At 43.2% G+C, this 21,413-nt stretch overlaps 2 long non-coding RNA genes across 2 annotated transcripts in view; one reads left to right on the forward strand and one right to left on the reverse strand.

Annotated features, from left to right (window-relative positions):
• Positions 1 to 306: 306 nt before the first annotated feature.
• Positions 307 to 21,413, reverse strand: part of LOC131486962 (uncharacterized) — a 75,460-nt gene continuing 54,353 nt past the window's right edge. The window contains exons 2-3 of the long non-coding RNA XR_009249542.1: positions 2,366 to 2,662; positions 307 to 992 (exon numbers count right to left, since the gene is read on the reverse strand). This is a non-coding gene — a long non-coding RNA (uncharacterized LOC131486962). The remainder of the gene's footprint in view (positions 993 to 2,365; positions 2,663 to 21,413) is intronic.
• Positions 3,891 to 7,912, forward strand: LOC131486961 (uncharacterized). Its single transcript, XR_009249541.1, has 3 exons — positions 3,891 to 4,651; positions 6,053 to 6,402; positions 6,861 to 7,912. It is a non-coding gene; the product is annotated as an uncharacterized LOC131486961 (long non-coding RNA).

A 21,413-nucleotide genomic window follows, 5' to 3' on the forward strand; every position in this document is an offset into this window, starting at 1 on the left:
CACGAGGGGGAGAGGGTGATATCAGGGAAGGTGGATTAGGAGACACAAACTTCCAATTCTAAGTCACAGGGATTAAAAGTACAGCCCAGGAAATAGAGTCAATGATATCGTAATAGCCTCATTTTAAATGGTTAAAGGTAGTAATTTTTATGTTGTGTATATTTTACCAAAAATTAAAAAAATAGGGGGACCCTGGGTGGCTCAGTCGGTGAAGCATCTGACGACGGCTCAGGTCATGATCTCACGGTCCGTGAGTTCGAGCCCCGCGCCGGGCTCTGTGCTGACCGCTCAGAGCCTGGAACCTGCTTCGGATTCTGTGTCTCCCTCTCTCTCTGCCCCTCCCCAGCTTGCCGTCTGTCTCTCTCTCTCAAAAATAAATAAACATTAAACATTTTTTTTAACAATTTAAAAAAATAGAAATACAGACACTGCCATTAGTGAACTTACCAGGGGCCAACGTAAGTCTCTAGGGCCCCAGCAAAGCCCATGCTATAGGTGAAGCCCCTATAAAACCACTCACAGGGAAACATCAAGATTCTCTGTGAAAGCATGTTATCCTGAGAGGAGAAGAGGGAAAGCCTTGCTGAAGAAAGCTGGTACACGGCAGAGCCCTACCTACTCTCTCGCAAACCATAAGCCTCACCTGATGATCATACAACCAATAACGTTAAACTTCTGCTTCAACAGTGAGAAACCCCTTGAAGGCGCCATCTTGCTAGACGAGACCTCCCCGGATGGCCTAAAAGTTCTAAACCATTAACTTCTGCTTTTGACCGTTACAAGGTTTTGCTTCTTGTCTTTGGGCCGGGGCGCTAGGGACTGAGGAAATCTTTGTAGGCATCCGGCACGGCTTTTGAAACAAAACATTCAACTTGCAGAGAAGGACTTACCAGTTTATTTCATCTGACGGTATTCCAGATCTTATAGGGCAGATCTCCTGGAGCACCACAGTCGTGGAAAGACGGGAACGACTGAATGCGGAACGCCAGCATCTTTATGGAGAGGGAATTCAAGAAAGACAAATTAACTGAGGGAAAAGGAAAATAATTTCCCCATGGTCCCAACATTCATATATCTCACCCAGCTTATGGGTGCCTTGAAAACATCACGCCTCTCTCTTCAGCATTTAAGGTTGTTTTTTTTTTTAATGTTTACTTTTGAGAGAGAGAGAGAGAGAGAGAGCGCTCGAGCAAGGGAGGGGCAGAGAGAGAGGGAGACAGAATCCGAAGCAGGCTCCAGGCTCTGAGCTGTCAGGACAGGGCCCAATACAGGGCTTGAACTCACAAACTGCGAGATCACGACCTGAGCCGAAGTCAGCCGCTCAACCTACTAGGCCACCCAGGCACCCCTTAAATTTTTTTAACTTTTATTTATTTTTGAGGAGGGGGGGAGCGCAAGCCCGTGGGGGAGGGGCAGAGAGAAGGGGACAGAGGATCCAAAGTGGGCTCCACACTGACAGCAGCAAGCCTGATGCGGGCCTTAAACTCAACAACCATGAGATCATGACCTGAGCCGAAGTCAGCCGCTCAACCTACTGGGCCACCAAGGTGCCCCTCTCCTCAGCATTTAGTAAGGTCCCTTTTCATGTGTTGGGTGGGCTCAATGCTGTGCTAAGGCTGGGGATACGCAGAGAAGAGACGCAGCCCCTTGCACTCAAGTTTACATCCGACGGAGTGAAAAAGCATGAATTACCCTGTCATCTTGGACGACATATTGTGGCTCTGTCTACGGAAACTAAAGGAAGCCAACGTGCCCCCCACCCCTTTCTGCCGCCGTCAGACAAGAAAACGAAAGCCCAGAGGAACAAGAGGTTAGACAGGGAGCGTCTCTTCACGAGCTTGGCCAGATGAGGTGGCGGTCTCAAAGCCATGCTCCCTGGTGCACAGCGTCCCTCTCCCTACATGCCCAGTCTCTGCCGGGACTTGGTCAGAACCCGTGGCTGAGGCTGAGAGTACAGGACTCCATCCCTATCCAAGCCCGGTAGCCTCCCAGCAAGGAGACGCTCCCTGTCCCTTGGCCACAGAACATGCAGTCATAATACCTCGGGTCAAAAGGCGAGCAGCCAGCCAGTGCGCAAGGCGAGCCCATCAGCACCACTGTCCCAAATGCAAGGCTGTCTTCGCGAATTAAATATGACACATCCCCATGATCCCACGGCTCTGATAGACCTCGCCGCCTGACATGCTGGGTCAGCCTAATTCCCACCCGTTTCAGACACCCAAACAAATTAACACATGCTCCCCGATGACGCAAAACTCTGTGTGTGTGTGTGTGCGTGTGTGCGTGCGTGTGTGTGTGTGTGTGTGTTGAAGCCTCCGTGCAACTCCATGATCATCAGTGAAATATTCATTAGACTGGCACTGACCTATAAGAGGGAGGCGACATCAGCCGGCCCTCGAGCCTCCGCTATTTCGAAAGTCAGCTTCTCGCCTCGGTCAGGGGAACGTATTTAAACCTCAGTGCGGGGCCCTCACTCTCTTTTGCACGGGCTCCATCCACCAGGCTGAATGAAGCTTTTAGAACCAGCAAGGACCAGATGGCCCTCCAAGATCATTTCTGAATGTTTGCATCTGAGTCATTTGTATGCGGAAGTCTTCACAAAATCGCAATCTGGGTAGCAGGCTCCAGGCTGAGTCCAGCTTTCCAGACAGCCCATCTTTGCCTACAATGGAGAAGACAAGCACAATATTGTAAAGCTCCACAAAAATATTACAGCGTTTATCTATATGTGTAGCATCAAATACATGAAGTGTCCCTGTCAGGCTGTCACTACAACGGTAGCGCGCCACAGCCTCCCTCCCCACCCACCCCCCACCCCCACTCCCACCCCCGGTGATTTTCCTTTTTTTCCACTGCACCTACCATTTCTCCCCCCCCCCCCCCCCCCCCCGCCCCGGCACAGGCTGAAAGCCAGCTTTGTGGATCCGCCAGCAGAGGGAACTAAGGTACCGGTGCAATAAGCCGAATCCCAGCAAAGAAGTCAGAGCCCAGAGAGATTTAGACTAATGGCAACGGGCTCCAGTCTCAGCACATGCTGGGAGCTCTCTCGCCCGAAAGTGGCGTGGGATGTTGCCAGAAGCGCTTTGGCAGACGGGGCTGCTCAACGGAGGGAGAGGGAAGGCAGCGAGGCGAGCAGGGCGTCAGAAGCCCCGGGAGCGGCAAACAGGCTCGTTAGTGGGAGGCAATCAATATAAAGGGGGTCCACCCAGCACTCCCCATCCTGGGCATTCACCCTGGAGAAGAGAAAGCTTACGCTCGTGCAAACGCTTGTGCATAGATGTTTATGGCAGCTCTATTCATCATCACCCCAAACTGGGAACGAGCCAAATGTCCTGCGAGCAGTGAATGAATAAACCAAATGTGGTATATCCATACAACGGAAAACCACCCAGCATTCAAAAAAAAAAAAGAAAGAAAAAGAAAAAAAAGAACAGGGGCGCCTGGGTGGCTCAGTCGGTTGAACATCCGACTTCAGCTCAGGTCATGATCTCACGGTTCATGAGTTCGAGCCCCGCGTCGGGCTCTGTGCTGACAGCTCAGAGCCTGGAACCTGCTTGGGATTCTGTGTCTCCCTCTCTCTCTGCCCCTCCCCCACTCACGCTCTGTCTCTCTCTCTCTCTCAAAAATGAACAAACGTTAAAAAAATTGTTTCAGGGGCGCCTGGGTGGCTCAGTCGGTTAAGCGGCCGACTTCGGCCCAGGTCATGATCTCGCGGTCCGTGAGTTCGAGCCCCGCGTCGGGCTCTGTGCTGACAGCTCAGAGCCTGGAGCCTGTTTCGGATTCTGTGTCTCCCTCTCTCTGACCCTCCCCCGTTCATGCTTTGTCTCTCTCTGTCTCAAAAATAAATAAACGCTAAAAAAAAAAAAATAAAAAAAACTGTTTTAAAAATCAAAGGTGTAAAACATGAGGGGAAGGACGGGACAAGCAGACAGCGAGATCAATGAATCATGGGCATCACGGATGTAGAGCTGAGGTAAAGCACAGAAGACCAGAAGCAGAGTCAAGCCAGGAGGACGGGCTGATGGGGACAGGCTCAGAAGATCAGGCTGAAGGGACCAGATCGGCCGTCTGGACCCTCGCGGGGTTGGTTGAGCAAAGAGCCCACCAATCAATGTTCACGTGGCCCCAAGGGACTCTGTTCACCCTTAGGAACCATTCCTGGTAGCGTAGAGCAGTCTCAAGCTCTTTCTTCCCCTCACTGGCTGGGAAGGAGGAGCTCATCCGCTTTGGGCAGGGGTTTAGCCGAGAAGGCAAGTGACAAACAAAAGCTAGACAAATCTAATCTAATCCTCTGATTTCCAGATGAGGAACCTAAGAGAGCCCCCACATCTCACAACCTGTTGGTGCCCCCAGAGGTCCTAAATCCCAGCTCTGGACCCTTTCCACCATGGCTCACGTTACTCTCTCATCAGTTCTCTACCCTGGGATGGTATTTCTTCTCATCTGACCTGGGCAGGCGGGACTATGCTTTTCCATTTAAAAAACAGCAAAACAAAGGTGACTCCTTCTACATCCTATCCATGTTTCTCCTTTCCAACTAACTCTGTAGAGCTCAGAGGACAGAGGACGGCCTCACACTTTGCACCCATGACTCTCTTGGACTGAATGGTATGCAAGACAAGCCCTAGCTGAAGAAACAACGGAGATCAAGGTACTGATTCACTCTGATGATATGAGACGTGAGATTTCACAATAGGAGCTGCGATATGCAGGTGAAATCCCGGTCAAGTTACTTCCTCTCCCGAGACGTAACTTGCTGCCCTGTAAAGTGAGCTGATTGGGTTTGAAAAGCATCACGGTGCTTTCCAGTCCTACAATGTTATGTTCCATGTTTAGTCTTAAGTATAGACGGCAAACATTTAAACCACCGCACACACAAAAATGAGAAGTTTAATTCAACAGATAGTTATTGACAGCCGCCCTATTTTCAGGCAACACGCTAGTGAGGAGGTATTTAAGGATATGTAAGAGATGAATCCTACCTTTAAGCACACACAACCTAATGGATCAGAATAAGGCTCTAGATTAAAGGCTCTAGAGTGAAGGCACACTGTTTCCCTTGGAACCTTTTGGGTCAGTTGTTTAACCTCTCTGAACCTACTTCGTAATGTGTAAATTGTGAATGATAATGGCTCCAGCTAGGAGTGAGACATAAATGAGGGTATATGAAGTTTTGTTACTAAGCCATTTATATTACCGTTCTGCCCTCCTGAAACAGCATTTTTCTTTCTCAGCCCGGACCGTTTTGCAAACCGTCTCCATTTTTAATCGCCTCATTTCTTGAACTTGAATTTTCTATCAATGCTTTGAGATGCATCTCAAGTTCCGCTTCTCCAGGCCGACTTATCTGTCTGTTTCAGCCAATACAAATCTCCCTTGTCTCTGGGTTTTTTGGTGCCTTGTTAAAACCTTTGTATGGTCTTTTCTATTGCTTCATAATTGACTCAGGTGTGTATGGTTGTAAGTATTCTTGAACCCCAGCTTCTTATGCTACTAACTGCCTACAGGGACCTTGAATTCTACAGGTGTCAAGTCGAATCTATCCCAAAGATGCTGTTCCTCTTCTAGGGCTCATTTCAGTTAATAGTTTCTCACTTGCTTCCACTAGCTACCTAAGTACTTATCATGTTTCCTCTCCATCACACCCCCCTCCAGTCCATGCTATTAATCCCAATTTACATGCATCACTCAAATCATCCTTTCTCAACTCCATTGTCTCGGGCTTACAGGAGCATTTCTCGACTGGGTTAATGGCATGGCAGAGGGCAGGATGTCTCAGTATCACCGAGCCAAGCTTTTCAAAATATCCTTATTTACCTTCCAGTCACCCCATATCAGATCAGAAACTTGGTTGAGGGAAAAGACAGAAGACCAGGGAGGGGAAAAAACAGCCTGTGTCCTCTGCACAAAGCTTCCCTGGTTATTCCGATGTATTGCTCATCACTGCTGAGAACCAGCGATTCAACCCTCCTCCTCCCCAATCCTTTCTCCCTCTATTGCCCAACTTACTTTTCAAAACTTCCAATAACAACGGCGCCTCATTGCCTTTCAGGAACAAACAAACAGACAACAGATTCCTGAACCTGGCTTTCACATGGCCCCAGGCCGCTTTCCTGACCTGGTGTCCTCCAATTTCTTCCATGCCCCGGAAGTTCCAGACAAACCAACCAGACCTCGTTCTCCTAGACACAGCATACCCTCGATTCACGCCATTTCCCCTTGGAATCGCCTTCTGTTCTCAGCTCACTCACCTCGCTGAAAAAAAACCCACTTAACTTTCGATGTCCAAGCCAACGCCAGCTCCTCCAATGCCGACCCTCTTTCAGGCAGAATTAGCTGTTCCCTCTTCTACACCTTCCCAGCATTCTATTCACGGGGCTAACCTACTGACCAACAGTTTGGGTAAGCTACCTTTCTTGCCTCCCTCCAAAAAGATATAGGCCCTTCTTTTTGGTCTCCTACGTAACCAAGTAACTCTGTTACACTTACACCCTATTCCACTGTGTGTGCTTGAGTGGGTGCGTGTGAGTGGGCACTGAGTTTCATAACCTGTCTGTCTACTACATTAAGCCACGATCTCCTCAAAGATCAATACTGTCTTATCTTTCTTTGAATCCCTCTCGCCAAGAGAGAGCACAGAGTTTTAGTAGCCACTAAATAATTCTTCAGTCAAAATTAAAATTAGACATCATCCCCTAGTCAGCCTCTCCCAGCCCTAAGAAGTGGGCTTCGGTCACCACAGCACACTGTGCATACCAACTTTAACTGAGACTATCTGCCGATGAGTCCATGTCCTTGACTAAGCCTGGAGACCAATGTTCGAGAACAGCAGAACAGAGTTTCCCGTTGTTTCTTTTCAGGCATACGCACCGCATCTTTCCCCACTCTTACGTTTTGACATCTCCTCCAGCCCTGGACTGAGAGCAAGCATTTAGCAAGTATCTGTCAAGTGGCAGACCCTTCTTGAATGTTCCAGAATAAGTTGAGAGGACTCCATGTCCCTCTCAGCTGTGTTTCCAGGAAAGGACGGATTGAGCCTTTTTCAGGGCTACACCCCCCCCCCAACCTTAAGTGATGTCCTGTATCTATCCTGGTATTTCAGTGTGATTAGTCAAGTCACCACAAACGAGAATCTGTCACTGTCCTCATTTCCGGCTCATTTACATGGTCCGACACCAGCCACTTTGCTCCTCTCCAGTTGTCCCAATATGTTCACCAGATTGGCATGTATCATACTAACCTTTCCCAGGAGTAAAAATAAAATAAAATAAAATTAGATGAGACACAGAAATAAAATTCTCAGATAAATTAAAAGTAATGCCTACTTATGTGACAAGTTCTATTCGAAACTGAGGGTTGGGTCACTGTTCAATGCAATCAGAGTACACAGGCCTACTGAGTAATGAAAACTTTTAACATTACTTTCCCCACAACTGAAGAATTTTTGAAATTTTGTTTTTAAAAAATACACCACAAATACCAGGCCGTTTATAAGCATAAACTCAATCTCACCTTATTATTAAAAGTTATGGAGACACTGCATGGTATGTTTTATTTTACGCAGTAATAACTACCTTGTTTTTTAAAAGCATAAACATGATAAAACCTCCCTTTTTCTCCATATTTAAATAAAATCATACACATAACCTTATACAAGTTTATAAACGGCTCCACCATTTTGAATGCTGAGGCACAACTTAGTGGCCACCATCATTCAAAACATCGTTAGCTCCCGAGCAACCAAGGAGATCATTTTTCTAGAAGTTGGGAAATCGCATTAACTTGTGTTAAATAAAAAGGAAAAGCTCACCATGAGTCACAGCACACAGACAGGGAGGAGGGCAGAAAGCACGGTAGCCATCATAATATATCACAATAGCAGAGATGTCAAAAAATTTTAGAGTTTCCTTCCAGATAGGTCTAGGTGTGAAATTACTTGGAGGCAGAAAATAATGACCCTGAACTTCTTATTTAAGATAAAGGACATGGGATATTGGTGAACTTTAATTCACATTTTATGACTGTATTTAAAAGTCCCCAGAGTCATGATTACTCTCAATTTCTAGGATCTAGGACAGATGATTGTCTTTCTGCAGTGAAGTCATTTGTGTGATTAGCTGCAGTGCTGTATTTTAAGGCCCCATTGAGAAGAACAAAATGAAGTCAAGAATTGAGGCACTAGTCCAGATTAGTCTTATAAAATCTGATACTAGAAAGAAAGATTAGTCTTGGCTTATGGGATCGTAACTGACCATCTTCACCACCAACATTCACTGGTATAAAATAAAGTGACATGGAATATCCAACCAACCAGTCCTAATCAGGGAAGGACAGGCCCCAGTTCAGATCCCCATGCTGAGTTGCCATTTTAGGTCATTTCTCAGATTAGCAACGAGTGGGCAAGAAGAACCATTTTTAGAAGTTTTCTTTAATCCATCCTAATGTTCCTAGATGTTCCACTTTGTCCAGGCTTTACATGAAAAGAAAGTTCAAAATTATCTTAAATGTCTCTCCAATGTGCAAAAAGATTGATCCTCTTTACCAGGGAATAGGTCTCTGAAACCAATAAAGTGCATCTTACTGAAACAACCTTCCTCTTCGACTGTGAATTTTTAAAAAATGGTTTCATGTTGATTTATTCTGAGAGAGAGCAGGCGAGCAGGGGAGGGGCAGAGGGAGAGAGAGAGAGGGAGACAGAGAATCCCAAGTAGGCTCCATGCTGTCAGCACAGAGCCCAATGCAGAGCTCCATCCCACAAACCATGAGATCATGACCCGAGCTGAGATCAAGAGTTGGACGTGTAACTGACTGAGCCACCCAGGCATTCCTCGATCGTGAGTTTTTAAGGGCAGGCCAGGTCTTGGGTCCTACTTATGTATGTGAGGTGGGGGGAAGTCACTCCTGTCAAGAGTATAAAGACACATCAGACTGTGGTCATCAAATGACTTCAGCTTTTTGAGACATAAGCTTTGCCAACAGTGACAATAATTGGTTTCCTTCGAAAGGCTAAACAAAGTGAATAAATTACATTCACTCTAGGGGTTCTTGGATGCTTGGATGACCTGGTTTCACTGGGCAAATGGCACCGGTATTTCCTGGCAGGCTTTATTTTAGTCCTACCTTGCCAGTCATTGGAGCGAGGAGGGAAGGACAAGAGGGCCCAAGGGGATGGGGACTTGTAAAAGGGATCGGGGAATACTGGAGAGGCATTACAAAATGGCTAACTTTTGGAAGGATGGCTAGCTTGAGACATCCCTTTTGTTTTTTTAATTTATTTTTTAAGTTTACATCCAAGTTAGTTGGCACCTAGTGCAACACTGATTTCAGGAGTAACTTCCTTAATGCCCCTTACCCATTTAGCCCCCCACCCTCCCACAACCCTCCAGGAACCCTCTGTTTGGTCTCCATATTTAAGAGCGAGATATCCCTTTTTAATGGCCTCCCACAAACTTTCTAGACAGCACTGCCGGAGTAAGCATTTTCTGGATTACATACTCATGCATATGCATAGGTAATATTACATTTCCTGTTCTCATCGTTCCAGATCTACTCTCAGAGAAGCTGGTAGAGGAGGGATTTTCTCCAAATCATCAGTGTTTCTTTTACATAGAATTCCACATTAAATGAATAAAAAATAAAAAAAATAAAGCCTTGGAGTGCCACATTAACTTCTCCTAGAATACTGTTGGGAGCCTTATGCTGTGCTTAAAATGTCAACTGTCAAAATAATATAGTTATTTTTCCAGGAAATCCCAAATATCTGCAGTGACCCTAGCAAGTCTATATAAATGAAATAGTACCTACATCCCTCCTACCCTAGAAAAATAAATCTGGGGAGAAAAGAGAGCTTAGTCAAAGCATCCTTTGTCCATGGAAACCTCGTTTTCCATATTTGCTTATTTTTAAACCCAACTCCTGAACATAAAACATCATATCCAAGTACCACCTCTTTGCTAATTTAACAAGCCATTAGAAGCTTTCGGTTTGCCTCCCAAAAGAGGACAAGAACAGTTTGTTGTCCTGGTAGATGATCCCGGTAGAAAGTCCTCATTTTACGCTTCTTGTGAGTACAAGGAACCCTATGTCACAAAGGAAGTTAAATGAGGGACTTTATCTCCGAAGGCTTCATACAGTTGAGTAGGAGGTGTACTATTCATTCGGAAGGGGATAACACAGCTCACCTACAAATTTAGAAAAGAAAAAAGAAATCCAAAAGGGTTTAAAAGGTGGTAACCCTGAAAGGTGTGTCTGGTACTTAACTGCAGAGTCTCAAAAACTATATGCTTTTGGGGGGGAAAGATGTTTTCAGTTGAATGAACGCGTTTGGAATTAATGAGGGGACTGAGCATGAGTTTCCTTAGCATTTTGGACCAAACCCTGCCATTTTGGTGGCTATAGTAAATCAGCCTGAGGGCATGTGGACAAACAGAAATAGAACAGCTACGTCCTTCTTTTATCTTCCACACACACACACTCATACGTGTGATCTTTTGCTTGATTCTTGGCAAGGTATTCTTCTAAAATGCCAACAGATAACTATTCTTCCCTTTGATTTTTAAAGAGGTTTGTATTTTCAGCGCCCAGAAGATACAACGCACAAATAATATTCCAACCACGTTGTGTTCAATACGTACGATAATAGAGGTGGGCGGTCCATTTTTCGGAAATGCCCAGGTTAAGTCTTCTGTTTGATTTGTAAGTTCTACGTCTACTGAAACAGCTAGAGCCAGCTGTGTAAAATATTTGGATTACTGCTTGAACTTGTGCCTTTAAAATGTCTGGGGACTGACCGTGGCCACAAGAGCAGTTGCTCCTTTTAAGTAGATCCAGCAGAAATTAAATACCTGCAGGGGGGCACAGGCTAAGAGATGGGGCTCCCTCCAAGTCTGTTCTCCCATGGCTCTGAACATCCCTTCCAGTTCCTTGGAGAACCACGCTGTTTGGAGTGCAGCAAGAACTTGTTTACAGCACTTCAACCAGAGGGAGACCCTGAGCCTGTCATTAATCTCTTTGCCGTCAGCATTTTAAAGTGGAAATACTAGCCAGCCTTGTAATATTTCAGCCATTTTCCCCTCACTTCACAATGTTGCCAAAGTAGACGGGTCAGAAGATGGGACTCTCCATTTCTCTCGGCTCAAAACGCTCAGAAGAAGTTAGCAATACCAACTTCTCCATACACAAAAGGCCTTGGGAACATTTGTTTAAATTTGACTTTTGAATCCACCCCAAGCAACTGTTCCTTGGCAAGGGATATGTAACTTTATCACAGATAAATTTTCCTTGCTCACAATTCCTGGCCTGGAGTTGATGTGGGGATCATGCAGATGTGTGTTGGAAATTAAACAGGGTACTACCAGGGTGGCCGCAATTAAATTCAGACTTGCATTCAAACCATGCCCTGTGCTGCATTTCCTCGAGAACTTTGCTTTCTATAGACATTTCGAAATGTTCCTTCACAAAAGGAGGAGGCAGGGTGGCTGGGCCCAAGTCCCCTAAATCAAGGCAGTGAGAAGAGAAAGGGGGGAGTGTAGTTGTGGGGTGTCAAAGTAGCTGTTCAAATACATGGATACTCAGACTTCTAATTTAGGGTGTTTTCTCGGGGAGCCCAAAAGTTATTCTCTCCTACATTCGCAGACAGGCTACAATCATTATTTGGAAAAGAAAGAAATTATGAGCTCATATGGAACATCAACCCACCAGCATGTGTTACAAAATGGAATGGTTCCTTGAAAGAAAAAAATGTCTTCCTCTGCTTAACATACATTTTAGGATGGAAAGGCTGAATGTTAGCAAATCCTGATAATAGTAGAGTCCTGGGCTCCTGTAAGAAGTTGTCACATGGCTTGAGAAGAAAAAAAAAAAAAAATGACCGATTTGGAATAATTTTCTACAGAATTACAGATAGTACAATATTTAGAAGGAAGAAAACTATGGAGAATCAATGTTAGACGTGATTTTTCCAGGCTACAACTAAGTTTCTAAGAATCTGGAAGTTTGTTTGCTTTTTGGCAAAATCGCTTGAACGTGGAGTTCAAATTTAATCTGCTTTCTGATTCTAGGCAGAATCGGTTTAATCGCTTTTATGCATTTGAAGAAATATGGATTACATTAAGTTAAAGTGGCTGAAAACAATTCCCAGCATTTTCATGCCTATGCCAAATGGCCATTTGAAATTCTATGCTAAAAATCTACTTGAGAGTATACTTCTATAACCTTCGAAAAGTTTGGGAGTTATCAGAGGAGTTGGCCTGCTCAAAGCAGATAATCACTTTTGCATAAATGTCGCCCAAAAGAACAGCTCTCTGATTAAGGTGCAAAATAACATAATCCCAAGATTCGTAACCACACCCGGGATGGTCAAAAGCATTTTTTTTTTTTTATAATATACATTGGCAAGTTATCACACACATTTCACATGCAAGCTTAAATGATCTGAAAAAGACAATCACTGGCTCAGGCTGAACTGATTTCAACATTTGAGCAAATCACAAACAGCAGATCTGGCCTTACTTAAAATTTCCATCTAGTTGTTGAACGGAACAAAAATAAACAAATGGAAACCTTGACAGATGAATAAGACTCTTCTCATGATTTTTTTAAACCCGAAAATGCAGCAGGAAACAAATCCCACCACGGAAGTCCTTGCAGACAAACTGCCTTTGGCATCTAGTCTGGAGCAAACAATCTCCAAAGACCACCCCCTCGCTCTCCCACCAGAACCCTCCACTCTTGCTTTATTTCCTAATTCCGTGGACTGGATTGCTGAGCTGTTTATCAAACAGTGTGCAATAAAATCGGCTTCACTCTACTACTCTATGAACTCTTGCAATTTTCTCCCTCCTCCTGGACAGAGGCCACTAGTCAGGGAAAGCCTCAGGAAAAAAAAAAAAAAAAAAAAGGCAGATCAGGGAAAGCGAAGAAACAATAGACAACCATGGCTTTGACAATGCCTTCCCTCAACCCTCTTTCTGCTCCTGCTGTGACACTTGCATTCAAGAGCAAGGGTGGCTGCCATCGGATGCGTGGACAATGGACTGAGGAATACAAGGCAGGGGGGAAAAAAGGAGATCAGATGAATTCTGAGCTACGATGGCAGGGCTCTCACCTTTTCCGTGTGTTTGCGAATAGTCTGGATGGAGGCGTCCCGCAGAGAAGAAATAAAAAGGGTGTCTGAATTGTTGGATGGTTCTGAAGGCTTCTGCATGTTGCAAACGCATTTTAGAACTATTTGCAGGGGTATACTTGCTGCCAGCCATCTCCCTCTCCCTCTCTCTCTCTCTCCCTCTCTCTCTCTCTCTCTCTCTCTCTCTCTCTCTCCTGTTTTATGTCCTGCTATCTCCATCACACCTCTATTAGTATGAAGACTTTCTGCCTGTGTAAGTAAGTGAGAGTGTGCGTTCCTTGGTGTTTGAATCAAGACCCACGTCCGCATGCATTTCTAATCTAAGGAGCCTATAGCGGTTACTAGAACTACCAATTAGTCAGCAATAGCAGAGACCCTCAACGCCTCTGAAGGAACAAAGGTGGAAAGACATGCAAATACCCTGGCACCTGGATCACGCAACTTGCTGGCTACAAATAGGGGCATCTTTTCCTGTTTTTTTTTTTTTTCTGTTTAACTCTCAAATCTATGTGATATTACAGGTTACTAATGTATCCAGCTGCATAATTAGGTATGGGAGCGCCTCTAGGTATATATGTTTCTTTGGCATCATTGAAATGCATTAAGCTGAACTGAAAGGAAATACCCAGTGACAAATCAGAGTTTATGACATATTTGATCCATGCTCCATTTTAACAACTGTAAGTAGACCTTCAATTAAGTATACGGTAGAGTTCTTTGTCCATTTCAGTGGCTTTTATGAAAGAAGCTAATAAAATAGTGACACAAAGAGGAGGGGGAGAGATTCAGCTATAGAAAAGCGTACGTGAAAGATCAATTCTCCCCCATAACAGATAAAATTACTTTGATTAAAATGCAGGTCTGGGTGTTAACACTGAGTGGTCTGCTCTGGGGTGTGTGTGCATGTGTATTTTTTTTTTTTAATTGTACGTGTTGGGAGTCCCAGCGTACAGTGGAAAGTTCGCTGGTAACTTTCTCCGGATATATTCTGTGCTAACAATCTGAAGCCACATCAAGAATTCTTTTATCTCATTTTGCAGAAGCCTCAAAAAAAAAAAAAAGAAAGAAAGAAAAGAAAGAGAAGAAAAGCCAACCCTTTTGAAAAACAATGCTTTGCCTTACAGTTTTCAAGGACATCAAAATATTGCTAACTTGAATACACAGGCAGAAGAGAGGTCTAAGTAACAGTTGATCTTACTCACTTTTGAATATGGATAATTTCAAAGGGAAGGGTGTGCTCTGTGTGCTCTGTGATTTTTCCCTCTTGTCTGGGCCATGAAGAGCTGCATTTTTCCCCCAGCACTTCTTGCCAGAATCGAAACTATTTGCAGACAAGGTATGGTAAACATCCTGGAAGTTACGCATGTTCTCTAACTCCATAAACAAGACAGAAAAGTCTCGCCTGAAGGCATGCATTTACAGCCAAGCGGTGGCAGGGGTTGCAAAAACAGTGTCACCTTATTTCCATCTGCTATTTACCCCTCTTCTGGGGTCTGCCACCCTAAAGAGCAATTTCTGTTTTCTTGCTTCCTATAGACAAAATGGCTCAAGCAGTCATTTTTTTCCCCCTTTTAATCTGGCAGGTAACTACGCAAGCCGTGCAATTTGGAAATAACCCTGGAAGAGAACACCGCAACGACGGAGCCTAAAAGCGGAGTCGCAGGGAAGGGCAGTGAGCCCAGCAAGCTTCCTTCCACAAGGAGGAGACGTGTTAGAAAGGAGGGTGCACCGGGTCCCCAGCAAGATAAAGCCGGGGTAGACAGGGAGGCTCAGGACCCCCCCTCCCCTCCCCCAGCACACCCCGTCACTTAAGAAAGAAAGAAACCCTCGCGAGGTTGAGAGGGAGAAGGGAAATAGTGCTAAATAGCTGGCGAGGTAACCCACCGTCCTGTTTGCTCCTTGGCGCTTGCGGAGGGGGATAACAGCCACAGCAGTGACAAACGGAGCTGCCATGTGCCAAGTGCAACCTCTGCCCAGTGCTCTCTGCCTCCCAAAAAGGAAAGAAAAGCATGCCTCGGACAGAACACACAACGGGAACGAGCAGGCGCCATCGGCAAGTCACGGACCCCAGCAGCACCGGCTGGTCTCTGAAAGCCCTGTATCAAGGGTCCCATTCAAAGGCAACGAAGAAGCAGAGACAATGGCAAATCAAACCTGGCAGGGCTTCCGGAATAATTTAACTCCTCACTCCAGAATTTAGATGGGTATAGCAAGAAACACAGGCGAGAGAGAGAGAGAGAGAGAGAGAGAGAGCTCCTTCACACCAAGGCGCGAGCATATGCCTGCCTCTCTGTGGATGTATTTTTAGACATAATATCAGGGGTAAGGCAGCCTGTGCATTCATCAATAGCATCCGCTTCTCTTTTTCACTCTCAGAGTAGCTGATGATCATTGGAAGCAGCCCGCGTTTCTTCCCAAGCCGAAGGTCAGTGAGGAGCACCCCAAGCCCTGACCCATTGTCTCTGAGCTCAGAGAGCGTTAAATCCATTTTCAAGATGCGTTCCCAAATGAGGTCATTCCATGTGGCAATTGGTTCACTTCCTATCTTTCCACAAATGACTTATGCTACCATCCAAAAGCACAACCAGGATCAGAGATCGCACCTTGAGAAAGGCGATTCAAACAGCATAGGCTAAGGATAAAAAAATAAATACATGCAAAATAAATATGTAGTAGGACATGTATTATTAGGAACGTGCACGAAACTTCTAAACTTCTCCAAACAAAAATGTTTATTAAAAGCAAGGAATGGATATGACTTAGATGTGCTTTTACATCCGAGTATTCTACGCATTCACTTGAAGCTTCAAATACTTAAAGATAATAAACACAACAGAAAAATAGAATGAGTGGAAAGTAAAGGAGACATGCTCAGCCTTCGTGAACAAATCAGATATAATGTAGTATATGCTCTGGTCCAAGCCTAAGAATTTTCCCTTCACGTGGAGGATTACGGTATTTAAAAACATTCCTTTGAATTTTCCATATTAGAGTACACTTGTGAAATATACATGTGCGCATATCTACACGTATACAAAATTCTCAAGTTAATTTAAATTTATGGGAGAAATTCAAGGGATACTAGGTCAAACAATCCAAAAAGAAAATAGCCATAAAAAACAATCCCTAACCACAGAGCCTCTCTCTCAAGTTTCACACAGCACTTGAATGAGATGGACGCAATGGTGATGAATGAAAATAATGGTTCACAACCACAATCTTCCAAATGAAATTACTTCAGCTAAAGAGCAAAATGCCCACTTCCTTGTTTTTGAGTCAGAATTTGTTTCTGCCAGAATTGGTTTGTTTTTTTTTTTTCAATGTCATATACATGCAAGATGGATGATTTCCAACTCCACAAATAAGCATTCTGAGTTTTGATTTGCCTTTTAAGAGTAGAAACAGTTTATAATTTCACATTGTAAATCTCACTAGGACTGAATGCTCTTACAAGGATTTACAGAGAAAGAATAATTCATGTCGGACCAAAAGGCTTCTTTCAGTCAGTTTCATGCAGCTTTCTTTCCAACAGCTCTGGGCCAAAACGAATGTAGAATCTTGAGCTGAACTATCCATCACATTTCCCAGGTCTTTCAATTAATGACACTGCAATCAGATCGATAGAATGTAATAAGAAAAGAGCTTTGCATTTCTATACCTATTAATTCGTTGAGTAACTCCAGCCGTAAAACGTGACTTGAAAGGAAAAACACTCAAGGAAAATGAATTCTCTTAGCATATTGAGCAATGACACCCTGACCCAAAAGTGAACGCTGGAGTTTCTATCTTCCAGCCAGGGTTATTAGGATCTAAAGATCAGACTGTTTGGAAGGAGCAAACTTAACTTTGTTTTTTGTTTTTTACAAAATTTTACAAAATCGGTCAATTTCTGGAATTTTGGAACAAACATCCTTGAAAGGCAAGTCAGAGTATAGGCTGAGGTAGCCATTGCTCTCTACCTCCCAGGACAGCCCAACTGCCCAATTTGTGATCTTAGTTTTCTAGGGCATTGTGCATAGAGGAATTAGATTTAGAAAGAGCGGGACGGGGAAAGAACGGTGAGAAGGCTAATGGAGCTCGGCCACCTCCCCAATCGCTAGCCTTGGTCCCAGACCATGCGGACAGAGACAGACAAGGATACAACAGTGTCTGCACTCTCCATGTTTACCACGAGTGACAGAGGATGGGGCAAGTAGGAATTCTCTGTGGGAAGGATGAGGCAAAAAAAAAAAAGGCTGTCCTCCGATGTCCTCTAGAATCATGGGCACTTCCAGACCCTGATGTCATTAGAGATGAGCACACAGTGACTTCATGAACTCAGAAGCAGAGAGAAGAGAGGCAGTTGCCAGGGGCAGGGGGATGGGGGAAATGGGGAGATGTCAGTCAGGATACGATCTTCCAGTTACAGGATGAGCAAGTTCTGAGAACCTAGTATACAGTGTAGTGACTATAATTAATGAGACTATATTGTGCACTTGAAATCTGCTAACACACACACGCACGCATAAACAGTATGTGAGGTGATGGACGTATTAATTAGCTTGATTATAGTGACCATTTCATAATGCATACATATATCAAACCACGATGTTTTATACCTTAAATATATACAGTTGTTACTTGTCAATTACACCTCATAAAGTTGGGGAAAACCCCAGTAACTTCAGTGGTAAGAAGCAGACTCAAGTAAATGAAGGTTCTGATATGGTCCAATCAACCACTGGTATAGTTAAAAGACCTTAGGTTTTGCTGCCAAACTAGGGTTTGAATCTCAATTGTATCATATACTCTGAACCTTAGATTTATGTTAGTGAAATAGAGATATTATGGCTTAATTCAAGGGCTACTATGAGCTTGAACGACATCGTGTGTGTCAAGCACGTGCACGTACTAGCTAAATTTTTTTTAACTTCTTTAAAATTTACTTATTTTGAGGGGCACCTGAGTGGCTCTGTCAATTAAGCGTCCGACTTCAGCTCAGGTCACGGTCTCACGGTTCAGGAGTTCAAGCCCCGCATCAGGCTCTGTGTTGACAGCATGGAGCCTGGAGCCTGCTTTGGAGCCTGTGTCTCCCTCTCTCTCTGCCCCTCCTCTGCGTGCTCTCTCTCTCTCTCTCTCAAAAACATTAAAAAAATTTTCGATTTACTTATTTTGAGAGAGAGAGAAACAGAGCACACGAGTGGGGGAGGGGCAGGGAGAGAGGGAGGGAGAGAGAATCCCAAGCAACATGAGGCTTGAATTCACCAACTGTGAGATCATGACCCGAGCCAGAGTCAAGGGCTGGATGCTTAGCTGACTGAGACACCTCAACTCCCCTCTTGCCAATATTCAAATTTCCACATGTAACACGGCAATAAAAATCCAAGCTTATTGCACAGATTAAATGAGATAATGTCTAGGATGCTCTCTAAAGTGCCCAGCACTACATAACAAAAGTGTATTATTATTATTATTGTTATTAGTATTATTATAAAATAACAATCAGGCTTTTTTAAAACTGCACACCTTATTCATCTCTGCCCCTCTCCTACTCGCTCTCGGTCTCTCTCTCAAAAATATTAAATTCTTTTTAGAGAAAGGATCTAATTATTCATTTGTTAATATTGGCATGACAATAAAATATTCACAGAGAGCAGTCTGTGTGGGAGGTATAGGAAGAAAGATTTGGCCCACGAAGAGCTTGAAGTCCAGGGAAAAAAATTTTAAATCATAAAACGAAAATAATTTACGAAGTGTTAAGTAAGAAAAATACTACACGTCTTGGCATAAAGTTTTGTGGCAATTGATACTTGGCATCGGCAGTATTGGAAATATTTTTAAAGGACCCTTTCTATCACTTTGTCATGACAGTTATTAACTAATGAAATGAGACAATAGATGAGGGAGCTTAAAATAGTTGCTACAAAATATCCAGCTTTATAAAGACATCAAGTTCATTATCTATGCATGGTTGGATGGAAAACATCGGGAGGTTTAGAGACACTGGAAACTATAGCAATGGTTAACTGAAGAGAACGCCTGCTGCTTGTTAGGAAAAAATTAATAATAAGAAAAGCTTCTACTTAAGTAGCATTTAAGCAGTGCCAGGCAATGTGCTAAGCGTTTGAGGCCTAAAAACCCACCTAATGCCCACAACATCCCTGGGAGGTACATCCTATTGCTATCATCATTGTTACACGGATGAGGAAACTAAAGCACAGAGAAGTCAAGTGACCTGCCCCCCGTCACACAGCTAGCACACGGCGGTGCCACATTTCACACCCACGCAACGGAATGCCTGAGCCCACGCTCTTGACCGCTGCACTCAGCCATCCCTCAGATTTCTTTTCTCCTCTCCTTAGACTCCCACCAATTCTAATGTGCAGCACAAGGTGGGACTGAATGGCCAGCAAGCCAAGCCTACTGTGGGTGAGCTCTGAGAGAAAAAGAGAAATAGTACACACGGTCAAATAAAATGTAGGGCCAGAAGCAAAATACAACACTGTGAAGCTGCTGGAAAGCCCGTCTTCTTTCCTCTAGTTTAGTTTCCAAGCACATGCATTTGTGCATTTATTCAGCAAATGCTCACTACCTGCCAGACCAAGCAGGTTCCCCCCCCCCCCCATCAAATCCTACAGGCTAATGGAAGAGACCGCCACTAAAACAAGTATAATGTAAGTGCTTGGTTAGAAAAACTAGAATTGAAAAATCAGAATATTTGTTTTCCACCCAGGATAACTTCCAGGAAATCAGCAATGTGTGCATCCAGAAACTTCTCAGAGAGGAACACATCTCAATAGAACTTTCATCTGGTGGTGTTCTAACCACAGTCCCTTCTTTTAATTTGTCTTTATTGTCTCTGTACCCGCGTGCTATGGGTTCCTCAGCTGGAGTCCCTGCTGACTATCTTGAAGATACGGGTCGTCTGCTTCTTAACCTACCCCAGCCCAGATACTACAAGTGAAGGAAGGAAGACTCCTTCCTCTCTGCCTCTCTCCCTTGATGTTTAACAGATGCTCAAAAAAAAAAAAAAAAAAAAAAAAACCCAAAAATTCAAATAATGCAGGTATACGCTTTTTAATATTTATTACTTTTCCTGATTACAACAGCAACACACGCTTGCTACCAAACTTTGAAAAGAAAAATAACAAAAATCTAAAGATTATAATTAAAATTATCCATAATAATAGCAATTAAAGGTAGCCATGTCTGCTATTTCAATACATTTCCCTCTACTCTCTTATATAGGTGGATGTTCATGTTTTCATATGTTTATGTATGTTTTACAGCATTTGGGTCATCACGTGAATAACTCTGCCTCCTACCCTTTTAGTGCGACATCATTTTAAGAGCGTTTTTTGGCGTTTAGTATCTTTCAAAACATTGTAACACATTATCTAATATTCTATTCTCTGGATATAAGTTATTTAACTATTTTCCCAATACTGGAAATTTAGGATGCATCTAGGATCTGTATTATGTATAAGGTTGTAACACATCTTTTTACATAGCTATCTGACCTCTTTCCTTAGGACAGACTGGGAGTGGATCAGATTGGACCGAAGTGGTTTTTTTTTTTTAATGTCTTGCAAAACTGCTTTCCAAAACCTTTTTGCCAATTCACATACTTAGTTACTGGAGGAAATTCTCATTTCACTGCAGTATCATAAGCCTTGAGTTTTATTTACTTTAATAGCTACTAGTTATTTAGCAGAGCTGTTTAATTTTTATTTCTTTGACTCTAGTAAGTTTGGACTGATATTTTAAGAACTCATTAATCATCTCGAAAATTTTATTAATTACCTGTTTGTGTCATATATATACATACATATATATGTATACCTTATACACACATATATATGTATATTTATATATGTATACCTTATACACATCTTATATATATACACCTTTACCTTATATACACAAATATATATGTATTATATGTATACTTATACACACAGACACATATATATATATATGTATACCTTATACATACCTTATATATACATACCTTATATATACACATCTTTTATATATATATATATATATATATATATATATATATATATACACACACACACACATATACATATATATATACACCTTATACACCTGTATATATACACATATATATGTGTATATACATACATATATACATACATATATATGTATATATATATATATATATATATATATACACCTTATACACACACATATTGTCAACTATTGAGAATACATTTTCCAAGTTGCTTATGACTTTTTTAGTTTACCAAACTTTTGGATTCTATATATGCAAATGTATTGATATTTT

Source organism: Neofelis nebulosa, chromosome 10 (assembly GCF_028018385.1).
Source record: "Neofelis nebulosa isolate mNeoNeb1 chromosome 10, mNeoNeb1.pri, whole genome shotgun sequence".
In the NCBI taxonomy this organism is placed as follows: domain Eukaryota; kingdom Metazoa; phylum Chordata; class Mammalia; order Carnivora; family Felidae; genus Neofelis; species Neofelis nebulosa.